Genomic DNA, 12,334 nt, shown 5'->3' with positions numbered 1-12,334 from the left:
AAATACCATGAAAAACATTATTATTTTTTTCTCAGAAATGTTTTTTTCTTTTATTTATTTATTTGAGGGCCCAGTCAAACTTGACTAGGAAAGAAGACCGGGTCGAGGAGTTTGGGTGATCCCGTGACGTGTAGCCGGCCCGGCCAATCGAAGACTCACGAGAGGGGGAGGGCGGAAGTGACGCCAACATATCCCTCCGCAGGGCAGGAGGGTCGGTGGGGGGAGTCGGCTTCTCTTTCCCCCGCGCCAGCTCCCGTATACGGAGCCACATTCCTTGGCCCCCCCCCCACCCCCTCCCCCGGGGCCCTCCCGCCCCCCCCAGGGGAAAAAAAACAACCCCATATCATTCGGGCCCTAGGGGGGTTTCCTTTCCCCGTTGGGGAGCCGAGGCTTGGCCAGTCTCTCTTCCTCCTCTCCCCCTCCCCCTGTACTACCGTCCCCTCCCACCCCCTTCTCCCAGCGACGGGGTGTAAGGTCCCTTTAAGGCGACGGCGCCTTACTCAAGTCAGACAAGCGGCGGCGGCGACCACGGGAGGAGGTGAGTGATCGGACGTTCTCTTCCTCCACCCCTTCTACCGGGGTTCCGTTATCTTTTCGGTGCCCGCGGTGGACGGCCGGGAGACAATGAAGGAGGGGGATGGGAAGTGGGGGGGCGCGCGAAAGGGCGGCGCGCGCGCACGCGTCCACCGCGAATCACGGAGCGAGCGGAGGTGGCGGAGGGAGGGAGGAGCGGGCGCGGCGCGAGCGTGTATGCGTGCGTGCGCCTCGAAGTCGCGGGACTAGAGGGGAGGGGAGGTCCCCCTAGGTCCCTCCTCCAACTCCCACCCTCCACAACATCATCCTCCTGTCGCCCTCTTAAATGCCCGCACTCGCACGACGTCCCCGCCTGCGTTGCGGGGAAGGGGGTGGGCGGGGATGCGCGAGCCTCGACCCAGGGGGGAGGTTCGGGGGAGGGGGACTGGAGGCGGCGGCGCGAGACGGAGGGGGAGGGGCCTGGCGAGCTCCCTCTCCTCTCGCGCGCTCTCGGGGGGCGAGCCTGCAGCGAAGGAGATGGTTGGTGGGGGAGGCGGAGGGATAACATTATTTCATCGGGACTGGGGGTTACGCACTCCCCGCTGCCGCCTCTGGACTTTGGGGAGGGAGCAAGCAAAGAGTTTGGGGGGTTTCCTCTGGTTTGTGACTGGTGGATGGAACCCATCCCCGTTATGTAATCTCTGCCTGGTTTGACGGGCCCCCGACCCTCCGACAAGGTGCGAACCGTCTGTCCGGGGCCTTGCCTATCTTCTCGTAGGGATGTCGATCTGATTTGTTATTATTTTTAGTTTTTTTAAAGAGGGGCTTTTGATGACAGCAACTTGGGAGTTAGATGTCCTGCCGCGGTGGGCGCCATGTTTCTGCCAAGGACTATTTTCTCCCTTTGCTGGCGCCCCGACAGAGGGGACATTCGTTCTCCCCTTTATCAGCCCTTTTTAATCCCAAGCGGTGCCCTTCTTCCTCTTCCCCAACTTCTTTGGGCATTCTCCGAAACTGTCAGGTTGCGTTTTAGTGTTTCCCGTCTTGAGTAGTGGTCTGGCCTCAGGAGATCCCAAAAAATAATAGTCCAGCTCTACTCATTTTGTAGAGGAGGGGCACATCGAGATTTGACTCACCCACGCTCTTCTGCTCAGCGGTGGTCTCCCCTCCTTTGGTCCGTCTTTTATGCGAACCCCTCTCCATCGTAGACTTGGTTGGTGGAGAGTGGGAGTAGTGTCCATGCCCTCTTGAAGCTCTTTCTGCTCCCTGGAGGCATCCAATAGGAAGTGTTGGTTTCCGATGACTGATGATCCCTATGTTGATTCTTTTGGATGGATTCTTAAAGTAGCAACATTGTTCATTCTTTGTCTCTATCTTGCCATTGACTCTTTTGCTTTCCTTTAGTGATGGTGAAGCACAAATTGAAGGAACTAATGATCATAATGAATTGTTTTGGTGACAAGGTAATTCGTTTTCCTTTTCAGCCACTTACACCTGTGGTGTAACTTGGGGGAGCTTTTTTGTGTTTGTCCTGTGCTTTAGGTTCTATTCTTAAGAATGCTTCTTGAAGGAAGAGACTATAAGTTTTCAATTCATTTTTTCTGTGATTGCTCTGGAGCTTCCATCTATGAGAATTTGAGAAGCTAACTTAATATTTCAGAGTCAGCAAAAGGCAAATGAAGCTTTTAACCTACACGTAAAATTGCACAAAATTACTTTTTTGAACCACTTTTCAGAGTCTAGATAGTTCATTTGTTAGTAATATACCGCCCCTTGGCAAGACTGGAAACTTGGCCTCTGAGAAAAAGTTTTGCATAGAGGGAATTTACTTCATACAACTCTTTAATTTAGATCCTTGTTGACTTGTTATTTGTTTTTTGGGGTTTTTTTTAAGGTGACTTTTTTGCCATCGTAGTATTCTATTAAGTTGGCTGAAAATTTTTTGTACTGATGCCAAAAAACATTTACTTAAACAATTTTTGATAGGGGATTTACTAACTTTGGACTGCTGCTGAGAGAAGTGACATTTTCTGTTAAGGCTTCTCTTGCTGTAACTGAACTGTTTATATTGGAAGCGTTTAGCAATTTTTTTTTCCACCTCAAGAAAATTATATTGACAATACACAATTTTTTGAGGGAAAAGATCACTTTTTAACTCGTTTGTTAGTCATGCATTAATTGACACAATCACCATTTTCCCCCGTTTTCAAGATTGTCATTGTAAAAGATTAGATGTCATTGAAAGTGTCAGTTCAGTACCATTAACTAAATAATGAGGCACTCAATTTTTCTGTTAAGATAGAATTTAGTATTTTTAATGAGATTTTATCATTTTTTGTTATAAAAAATTGAGTAAATAATAAGTAGTGTTTCTTTTGCACATGCTTATATTTTCTGGTGGGCTTGGGGAGAGATGGCATTGCTTCTTTTTTTCTTAGGGCAGCTTTTAGGCTAGACAGCTTTGGTATTTTCTAAAAGTTTGAACAAGTGCATGACAATATTAAATTCAAAAAGTGAAGGTGCTGAGTTTATATGCCTGATTCACTTTATTAATGAAGAATGATGGGGGGGGGGAATCCAAAATCAAGCCCAGGTTTCCCAAGTTTTTGTTAGAAAGATACCAGGGGGAAAAAAATTTGCTATGTAGTCCAGTGTCAAAGTTGTCAAAACAAGAGTTCTCTTTTGCAGTATTTGAATGGACTCTTTGTAATGAGTGCAATTTCCTCCATGGTTTTAGATTGTGCAAACTGATTAAATCTGAGAAATCGAATTTTATATAAGATGAAACATATGAAAATTGTTCCTATTGCATAGATTGCTGCCATTTCATCAAACTGAAGGAGACTTTGTTTTGTTGTTTCTAAAATATTTTAGAAAGTGTGAATATTTAAAATTAGCAAAAAGATTGACAGTAACTCTTTAAATATGGTTTGTAGATCTTTCCTTGGATTCAATATGTACTTTTTACTTCTGATAAAGATCCAAGAGAGTAATAGTCTCAGATATACAAAATGATCTGTATGGTATTTAAATTAATAAAGTCTTATATTGCCTTCATCAGAATATGATTTTTACTATTTTTAATATATATATTCTGCATGTTGATAGCACCCTTTAGTAAACTGTATTGCAGCAGAGAACAGTTTTCTCACTTCTTTTTTAAAAGGACTGTCTAGCTGTTGAATTCTCCTCTGCAGACAAGCTGCATTTTTGGATTAGAAGAAATGACAAGAAATTTATCCCCCTCCAGTCTCAGTTATTAGTAGAAGAATACAACTTACAATCAGAAGAATACTAAAAGAATTTGGTATACAATTTATTGGGCATTTTTCTTTTTATAATAGCTATTTAAAAGTAGCTATCAGTTACTTATTTGAAAGTCCAATTTAGAAGCTTTTTCTAATTGAATAACATTTAAAATCAGTATAGTAGTTTAAGAAGCTTTTTATTGGTCAAACATAATTAGTGCTTGCTAAAATATTTTATTAGGAAATCTTGAAAGATTTTCTTTTGTTACTTTATATTTTTTCCATAAAGAAATTGATGTCTTCAAGCTGATGAGTATTTATATAATTTTTTTAATAAGTAAATTATCCACACATGAAAAATGAAATATGACTTAAGAACTAATGAATGAAGTTACCCAAGGAAAGAGGGGGGGAAGGGTGGGTTGGGTGGGTGTGTATAGAGAGAGAGAGAGGAGGAGAAAAAATGGCATTGAATAGAAAGCCTGTGGCTTGGTGAAAGCCAGAACCGCTCTTAGTCAGACTTGGTCTCTTTCTGACATGTATTGGCTGCCTGACCCTATCTCTGAACTTCTCAGTGCCCCAGGAAAGGGCTTTTAGAATTTGAAGTGGCTGAACTATTTATCAATATTTATCATATGATATTATGATAGATAAGTTTCTTCCTGAGAAGAAGTTCCATAAACCAGTGAAATCACAGATCCTTAAACACATTGATACACCCAAAATGAAGGTAGCATTTGACTTGACTGTGAAACTTTTCTAATAGCATCTTTACTGAAATATGAAGAATTGTGAGTGAAATATTACTGAATAAAAATGATGAACATGACATATTTAGAGAAGGGTGCTGCTGAGTGAAATAAACATCCCAGAAAACAGTATACACAATGACTACAACAATGTAAATGGAAAGAACAGAAACCTGAAACCTGAAGCTTGGCCTCGGAGAAAAAGAGAAAATGTATCTCCCATCCCTCTTGTTGGGACTGCGGACTGTGGGTGTCATCATCCCCTCCTCACTGCACATACTGTCAAATGGGGATGATTTTTCGGTTGGTTTTGTCATAGGGCAGCTTTTTCCCTTTTGTTACAAAGATTTTGTTTGCTATATAAGGAGAAAGGGTACTTCAAAAAGGAATGTGATGTAAAATAAAAATTTATTAATAAAAATGAAGTTTAAATAAACTGGGAAAACATTTTTACAGTCAAAGGTTCCGATAAGGCCTCATTTCCAAAATATATAGAGAATTGACTCTAATTTATAAAAAGTCAAGCCAATCTCCAATTGATAAATGGTCAAAGGATATGAACAGACAATTCTCAGATGAAGAAATTGAAACTATTTCTAGCCATATGAAAAGATGCTCCAAGTCATTATTAATCAGAAAAATGCAAATTAAGACAACTCTGAGATACCACAACATACCTGTCAGATTAGCTAGAATGACAGGGAAAGATAATGCGGAATGCTGGAGGGGATGTGGGAAAACAGGGACACTGATACATTGTTGGTGGAATTGTGAATACATCCAGCCATTCTGCAGAGCAATTTGGAACTCTGCTCAAAAAGTTATAAAACTGTGCATACCCTTTGACCCAGCAGTGTTACTACTGGGCTTATATCCCAAAGAGATCTTAAAAAAGGGAAGGGGACTTGTTATGTGCAAGAATGTTTGTGGCAGCCCTCTTTGTGGTGGCCAGAAACTGGAAACTACATGGATGCCCATCAATTGGAGAATGGCTGCATAAAATGTGGTATATGAATATTATGGAATATTATTCTTTAAGAAATGACCAACAAGATGATTTCAGAAAGACCTGGAGAGACTTACATGAATTGATGCTGAGTGAAATGAGCAGGACCAGGAGATCGTTGAATACTTCAACAACATTACTATATGATGATGATCAATTCTGACGGATGTGGCCATTTTCAACAATGAGATGAACCAAATCAGTTCCAATAGAGTAGTAATGAACTGAACTAACCACACCCAGCAAAAGAACTCTAGGAGATGATTATGAACCACTACATAGAATTCCCAATCCCTCTAATTTTGTCCTCTTGCATTTTGGATTTCCTTCACAGGCTAATTGTACACTATTTCAAAGTCCTATTCTTTTTGTACAGCAAAACACTGTTTGAGCATGTATACGTATATTGTATTTAATTTATACTTTAACATATTTAACATGTATTGGTCAACCTGCCATGGAGGGGGGGAGGAGGGGAAAAATTGGAACAGAAGGTTTAGCAATTGTCAGTGTTGTAAAATTACTCATGCATATATCTGGTAAATAAAAACTATTAAAATATAAAAAAATAAAAATGAAGTTTAATGATTATATAGTAAAATGAGAATATCTTACTGTAGTTTTAATACTTATTCCCCCCCATCCTCATTTCTTGGTTTTAGTATGATAATTACTAATTAATTAATTAGTGATTAATTTTTAAAAAGATCTAATGATAAAATTTAAGTTTTGGGGTTTTTTGGTGAAGCAATTAGGGTTAAGTAGTTTGTCCAGGATCACACAGCTAGTAAATGTCAACTGTCTTGAGGCTGGATTTGATTTACCTTCTCTTTACACCAGGACTCTGTGCCACCTGACTGCCCCTTAAAGTTTGTTGTTGCCTTTTGTTTTTAATGCCATTCATTTCTGGAAATATCTTTTCTTAATCTTTCCAAGAATTTGGACCTTCCCCTGTAACAAAAACAACTAAAAGAAATACTTGATAGTGTAACATTTGTAAGTGTTTCTGTAGGCAACTTTCTGGCAAAGTAGTTCTTACTTCCAAAAAAAGGAGGGAGGAAGGTGTTGTTACTTATTTTCAAAGACATTTTTTTTTTTTAATGGGGGGGTATTTGTTTTTTTTTTTTTGTAGCACAATCATTTCTGGAAATAACCCTGCTCCTGACCCTCCAGATTGAATTCTCCTTTATAACTAAGACAGTTAAACTGTATCTGACAGTATAAGTAACATTCTGCCTCAATAGTTTCCTCTATTTTTAGGTATCTGTTATTTTATTATGTTGTCTCAGAACATTATTGTTTTTTCAATTACTCAGTTTATCTTTTTGTGATCTTTTCTTTTACATTAATCTTTGGGGTCAACTTTTTTCACTTAATTTAATTAGATCATACAATATCTTCTGGCATTTCTTTGAGTTCCTCATTCAAAATTTATTATAGAATAATATTTCCTTAAATTCATATACCACAATTTACTCATCCATTCACTAATCAATTCTCATTTCTTTTTTTTTTTTTTTTTTTTTTTTTTTTTTTGCTGAAGCAATTGAGGTTAAGTGATTTGCCCAGGGTCACACAGCTAGGAAGGCATATTTGAACTCCTGACTTAAGGGCTGGAGCTCTATCCGTTACACTACCTAGCTGCCTCCACTAATCAATTCTCATTCTTCTCCTCCCCTAGTTTTTGGCTACCATAGAAAGTATTGCTGCTTTTCTACCTTTGACCTCTCTAACATATATGACCAGTAGTGGAATTGTTGGGTTAAAGAATATGAACATTTTAGTTATTTCGTAATTACATTGATATCCAAAAAAGTTAAACAAATATTTACTGTTCCCTTTTTTTGTTTGTTTGTTTTCTTTGTCAATTTGCAGTTTGAAGTTAAAACCTAAGATCTGTTTTAATTTGCATTTCTCTTACTATTTGAGGCATATGCTCACAAGGTTATAGAATTAGGAAGAGAAAGGTTATTATCTACCAATGATCAGGAAAATTTCATAGAGGAGGAAATGTTTGAGTTAAATGATGGCTAAGGTTTGAATTGTGCATCAGAGGAAGGGCATTCTAGGGATGGCAGCCCACTGAGTCTATTTTGAGTGAAACCTAGAATTTATAGAGGGGAATAATATATTACCAAAAAGGTAGTACATTGTTAAAAGTGTAGAATCCTTAAATGCGAAATGGAGGAATTCATTCATTCATTCATTCATTTATTTATTTAATTATGCAGTTTTTTGACAGTATATATGCATGAGTAATTTTTTTATAACATTATCTCTTGTATTCATTTTTCCAGATTTTCCCCTCCCTCCCTCTACTCCCTTCCCTAGATGACAGGCAATCTCATACATTTTACATGTGTTACAGTAGATACAATATATGTAGATACAATATATGTGTGTGAATCCAATTTTCTTGTTGCACATTAAGTATTAGCTCCCGAAGGTATAAGTAACCTGGGTAGATAGACAGTAGTGCTAACAATTTACATTCACTTCCCAGTGTTCCTTCTCTGGGTGTAGTTGTTTCTGTCCATCATTGATCAGCTGGAAGTGAGTTGTATCTTCTTTATGTTGAAGATATCCACTTCCATCAGAATACACCTTCATACAGTATTGTTGTTGGAGTGTATAGTGATCTTCTGGTTCTGCTCCAAATGGAGGAATTTAAACTTTATAATAAGAATTAGCTATAGAGGAAATGGGCTAGATTTCATTTCAAAGGACCTGAATTCTAATCTCCCTTTGCCATTTACCTTGGGAATCTGAGCAAAACAACTTCAACTCCCACTATGTTTGCTCATTTATAAAATAAGACGATTGGACTGGATGACCTATAGTTCTTTTTCCAAACCTAAATCATAGAATTCTTAAAGTTTGCAAACTTGTTTTTCTTTTTGCTCATATCCTTTTACCACTCTGGGAGAAATTGTTTACATAGTTGAAAGTATTTTATCTACTTCCCATGCATATTTTCTTCTTGGCCTGAGTGGTTGTCTATGCCACTTGAGTTATTGTTTTCTAAAATTTGTACTTTTATTGGAAGTTTTATCCAAAATTAAGTTTCCAAGATTAATTAAGATGAAATTCCAAAAGAAATTTCCAAAAGCCATGGCCTCCAAAGCAAGAACTATGGTTTGAACACCCTTAATTAACCAATCTTAATTGATATGAGTTGAATCCCTTTCTTCCCTAGATACTCATGATGAGATTTCTTTCTAATAAAACCATATCTAATCTTATCTCCCAACATTTCTTCACTCTGACTCCTCCTTTACTGTGCAAGATCCTTATTTCCCCAATTATAACACCATCACCCCCTCAGGGCAGTTATTAGCTAGCTGCTACCCCAGTACCATGATCAGCAGCAGAGAGATGTCATTGAAAAATCTTATATCATCTCTGTGACTTCAGGAAGGCAAGCATTTTTTATAAGAATGACTAATAAATAAGAGCCGAGCCTTTCCCTCCTTCCATCCCCCTTGTGGGAGGGTGGGACCAAGAGACAGGGATGGATTCTAATCTGCATCACATCTCATTACATTTTCTTTGCCCCAAATCCCATTCATCTGAAGTTCATTATTGTTGAGGGCATCAATACTTCCTTACTTAATTCACAATCTAAATATCAATTTCTCTTCACTTGATTTCTAAGTTTTATTTTTGCCTTGTTTTTTCAATTTATCCTCATTTTTCTAGTCACAGAACCATTAATCTGCCTCTTGCTTAAACTATTGTAACAATCTTCTAATTTATTTTTCTGCCTTAAATCTCTCTCTCTTTGAATTCATCCCCCACACACCTGCTAAAGTTATTTTCCTAAAAAACAAATCTGACTATAATTTGTTTACTCAATATAATGGCTTATAGGATCAAATTTTATTTCATCTTTATCTTTTTGGAAAAATTCTCTTTTGTATCTTGTACATACTTATTAATATAATAACATGAAACTTTGTAAGTAAATATATACATTGGGAGTATAGGTTCAAAACTTTTTATCAGTAGTAGTTTATGATAAGGAAAATTTGGGATTACTATATTATATGAATTACCATCTCTCTTATTTTATTTTATTTCTACCCTTAGGATAGGAGTAGTGAAAGACAGAAAAATGGTCCTTTTTTTTTTTTTTTTTTTTTTTTTCCCATTGTCAACAATTAGAGGAAAGATTTGATGAGAAAGAAGTAAACCTTTGAAACCAATAGCTAAAATGAAGGTCTTTTGGATAATGTGGATTTCTGTAATGCATGGTAATTCATTTCCTTACTGAACTACAAAAATTAAACAACTGATTATCAGTTGAAATACTATGAGAATTAGCATAATGAGTCTGAAGAATTGTTTAGATCCTAGTTCTGCCATTTCTGATCTGTGTGACTTTGACCAAATCACTTAAACTCACTCTCTGGACCTGTTCCCTCATCTATAAAAAGAGGGTTTTGGACGTGTAAAGGGCTTTCCATCTCTAAGTCTATGATATAATGATCACGGTTGGCTCCATGTCTTGAATCCTTGGAGAAGATGATTTTTCACTAAGTTGAATTGTCTTTAATTGTAAGCAAAGTATTGACATTGCCACTTGTTTCTATATTGAAGGCTAAGAAATAGTAATGGAACATAAAAAGATTCCCTTGATATCTTCTCAAAGGACACACCAATTTATTTGTATGTTTATTTGTGTGTATGTGTATATTTGTTTGATACATTTACCAACAAAATATCTGTATCTATTGTTAACATGGAAGGGAGCATCTTTCAACTTCAACATAATGATACTGAGAGACCAATACAGTTGACCAGAATTTTGCTGTTTTCTACCTAATGTTTATATTGAAGCCTAATGTTTATATTGAAGTTGTTGTGTATGGGTCTTAGAACTCCTCTCTCTTTTTTTTTTTTTTTAAACTCTGCATCATTTTTTAAATACATGTTTTCCCAGTTTCTTCTGAATCTTTCATGTTTGCCTTCCCTTGTGCTACAGACATAAGATTGCATTATATTATCATAATTAGGCTGGCTCTTCTCTAGTCGTTGAGGCCCAGCACCTTTCATTTTAAAAAAATATCACTTTTTTCAACCCTTACTTTCAAAAGAGCTGTACTGCATACAGGACAGAATCTAATATTTCCATTTAAAGAAAATTTGAGCATATTCTTATGCTGCCTTGAGAGAAAAAAAAAAACCCAAAGTGTCTATTGTGATAAGGAAGATTCAAAAAAATAAACATCTGCAAAATGTTTATGGTGATCAAGGCACTGTCCTATATTGAGGATACAAAGGTTGAAAAACAAAAATGTAAACCAGTACAAATGATTGAGATCCAAGGCTTTTCCAAAGGTCATACAGATTTGCATAGCAGTGATTGGCTTAAAGACTAGGGTTTCTAATTAAATAGAAATTAATTCCTGTCTTTCAGAAATGATGTCTTCCTAGCTTACTGAACACATACATGTTCTAAATATTTGTATCCAGCTGGTCAATGTTTAAAGAAAAAAAAGGTCTGTGAAAATGGTCTACAAATACAAATACTTATCAGTTAATATTAATTATCAGGGCTAAATAATAAAATTCATTGTCTCAGATTTCTGTTCACAAATATGTGACGGAATAATAAAATAGGTAGCATGGTAGATTGAGTACTGGACTTGCAGGAATATGACTTATGACTTGAATGTGGCTTTTGGACAGTTTCAAGTTAGTCAACAAGCATTTATTAAGTCCTTACTATGTGCCAGGAACTTTAAGCAATTGAAACACAAAGAATGGCAAAAAACAGCTTCTTTCATCAAAGGAGCTAACATTATAATAAGGGAGACGGCATGCAATCAATTGTGCCTGCAGGGTATAGAGATGCAGTGTAAATTGAAGGCAGTTTTAATAGAGATGGCACTGGTAGCAGTAGGGGAGATTGGTAAAGGATTCTGGCCAAAGCTTTGAGCTAAGTCTTGAGCAAGGAGGTAAAGATAAAGAAAGAGAATACTGCAGATATGGCAGATAGCTACAGAATAAGGAAATTAATAATGGCCAATGTGACTGATTTGGAGAGTATATAGAGAAGAGTAAAATATAAGACTAGAAAGGCAAGAAAGGGCTCCTTTTTAAAGGAGCTTTAAAAACCAAACATTGGGGTTTATATTTGATCCTGGAAGTATTAAGGAGCCACTAATGGGGGGGAGGGTGTGTGTGACACAATCATAACTGCACCCTAGGAAGATCACTCTGACAGTTAAATTGTAGCTAAACTGGAATAAGGGGGGATGGGGAGAGGAGGCAGGTAGACCAGTCAAAAGGCTATTGTACTGAGTAGTCCAGGTCATGAGGTCTTTCATCAGAGTAATAACTGTATGAATGGAGAAAGGATAGTTATATGAGATTTTAGGAAAATTTAAATGACAGAATTGGCAACAGATTGTATGTGTGATGTAAGTGTAAGTAAGTCTAGGGGTCTAGACTGACACTTTGATAATGAGCCTTTGTGATTAGAAGCATGGTGGTATTCTCTATAGTAATAGTAGAATGAAAAGAGGCTTGAGACTATTGGGAAATAATGAGTTCCCTTTTGGATATGACTACAGTGCATGCATTTTGATATGGTCAGTAGGCAGTTGATGATATGAGACTGGACATTTGGACTAGATAAATGTGAGGATCATCTGCAGAAAACCTTTATCATGGGGATACTCAAAATGAGTGGGTTTGAACTAGATGAAGAATCTCCAAAGGAGACTGGAGAATGATTACCCAAGTAGACAGAGAACCAGGAGAGAGCATAGTCTCCTTTTTACCCCCCCCCAAAAAAAAAAAAAAAAAACTAG

General features: G+C 37.6%; 1 protein-coding gene across 15 annotated transcripts in view; it reads left to right on the top strand.

The window, feature by feature from the left end:
- Positions 1 to 205: 205 nt before the first annotated feature.
- Positions 206 to 12,334, top strand: part of POGZ (pogo transposable element derived with ZNF domain) — a 63,314-nt gene continuing 51,185 nt past the window's right edge. For 5 of the 15 annotated variants that reach the window (XM_074265374.1, XM_074265367.1, XM_074265369.1 and 2 more), the window contains exon 1: positions 206 to 538. The gene's annotated coding sequence lies outside the window, so the exon portion shown is untranslated. The remainder of the gene's footprint in view (positions 539 to 12,334) is intronic. The other 10 variants (XM_074265371.1, XM_074265361.1, XM_074265364.1 and 7 more) reach the window with 5 other exon arrangements.

Source organism: Sminthopsis crassicaudata, chromosome 4 (genome assembly GCF_048593235.1).
Source record: "Sminthopsis crassicaudata isolate SCR6 chromosome 4, ASM4859323v1, whole genome shotgun sequence".
In the NCBI taxonomy this organism is placed as follows: Eukaryota; Metazoa; Chordata; class Mammalia; order Dasyuromorphia; family Dasyuridae; genus Sminthopsis; species Sminthopsis crassicaudata.
This window is presented reverse-complemented; position numbering and strand designations above follow the sequence as displayed.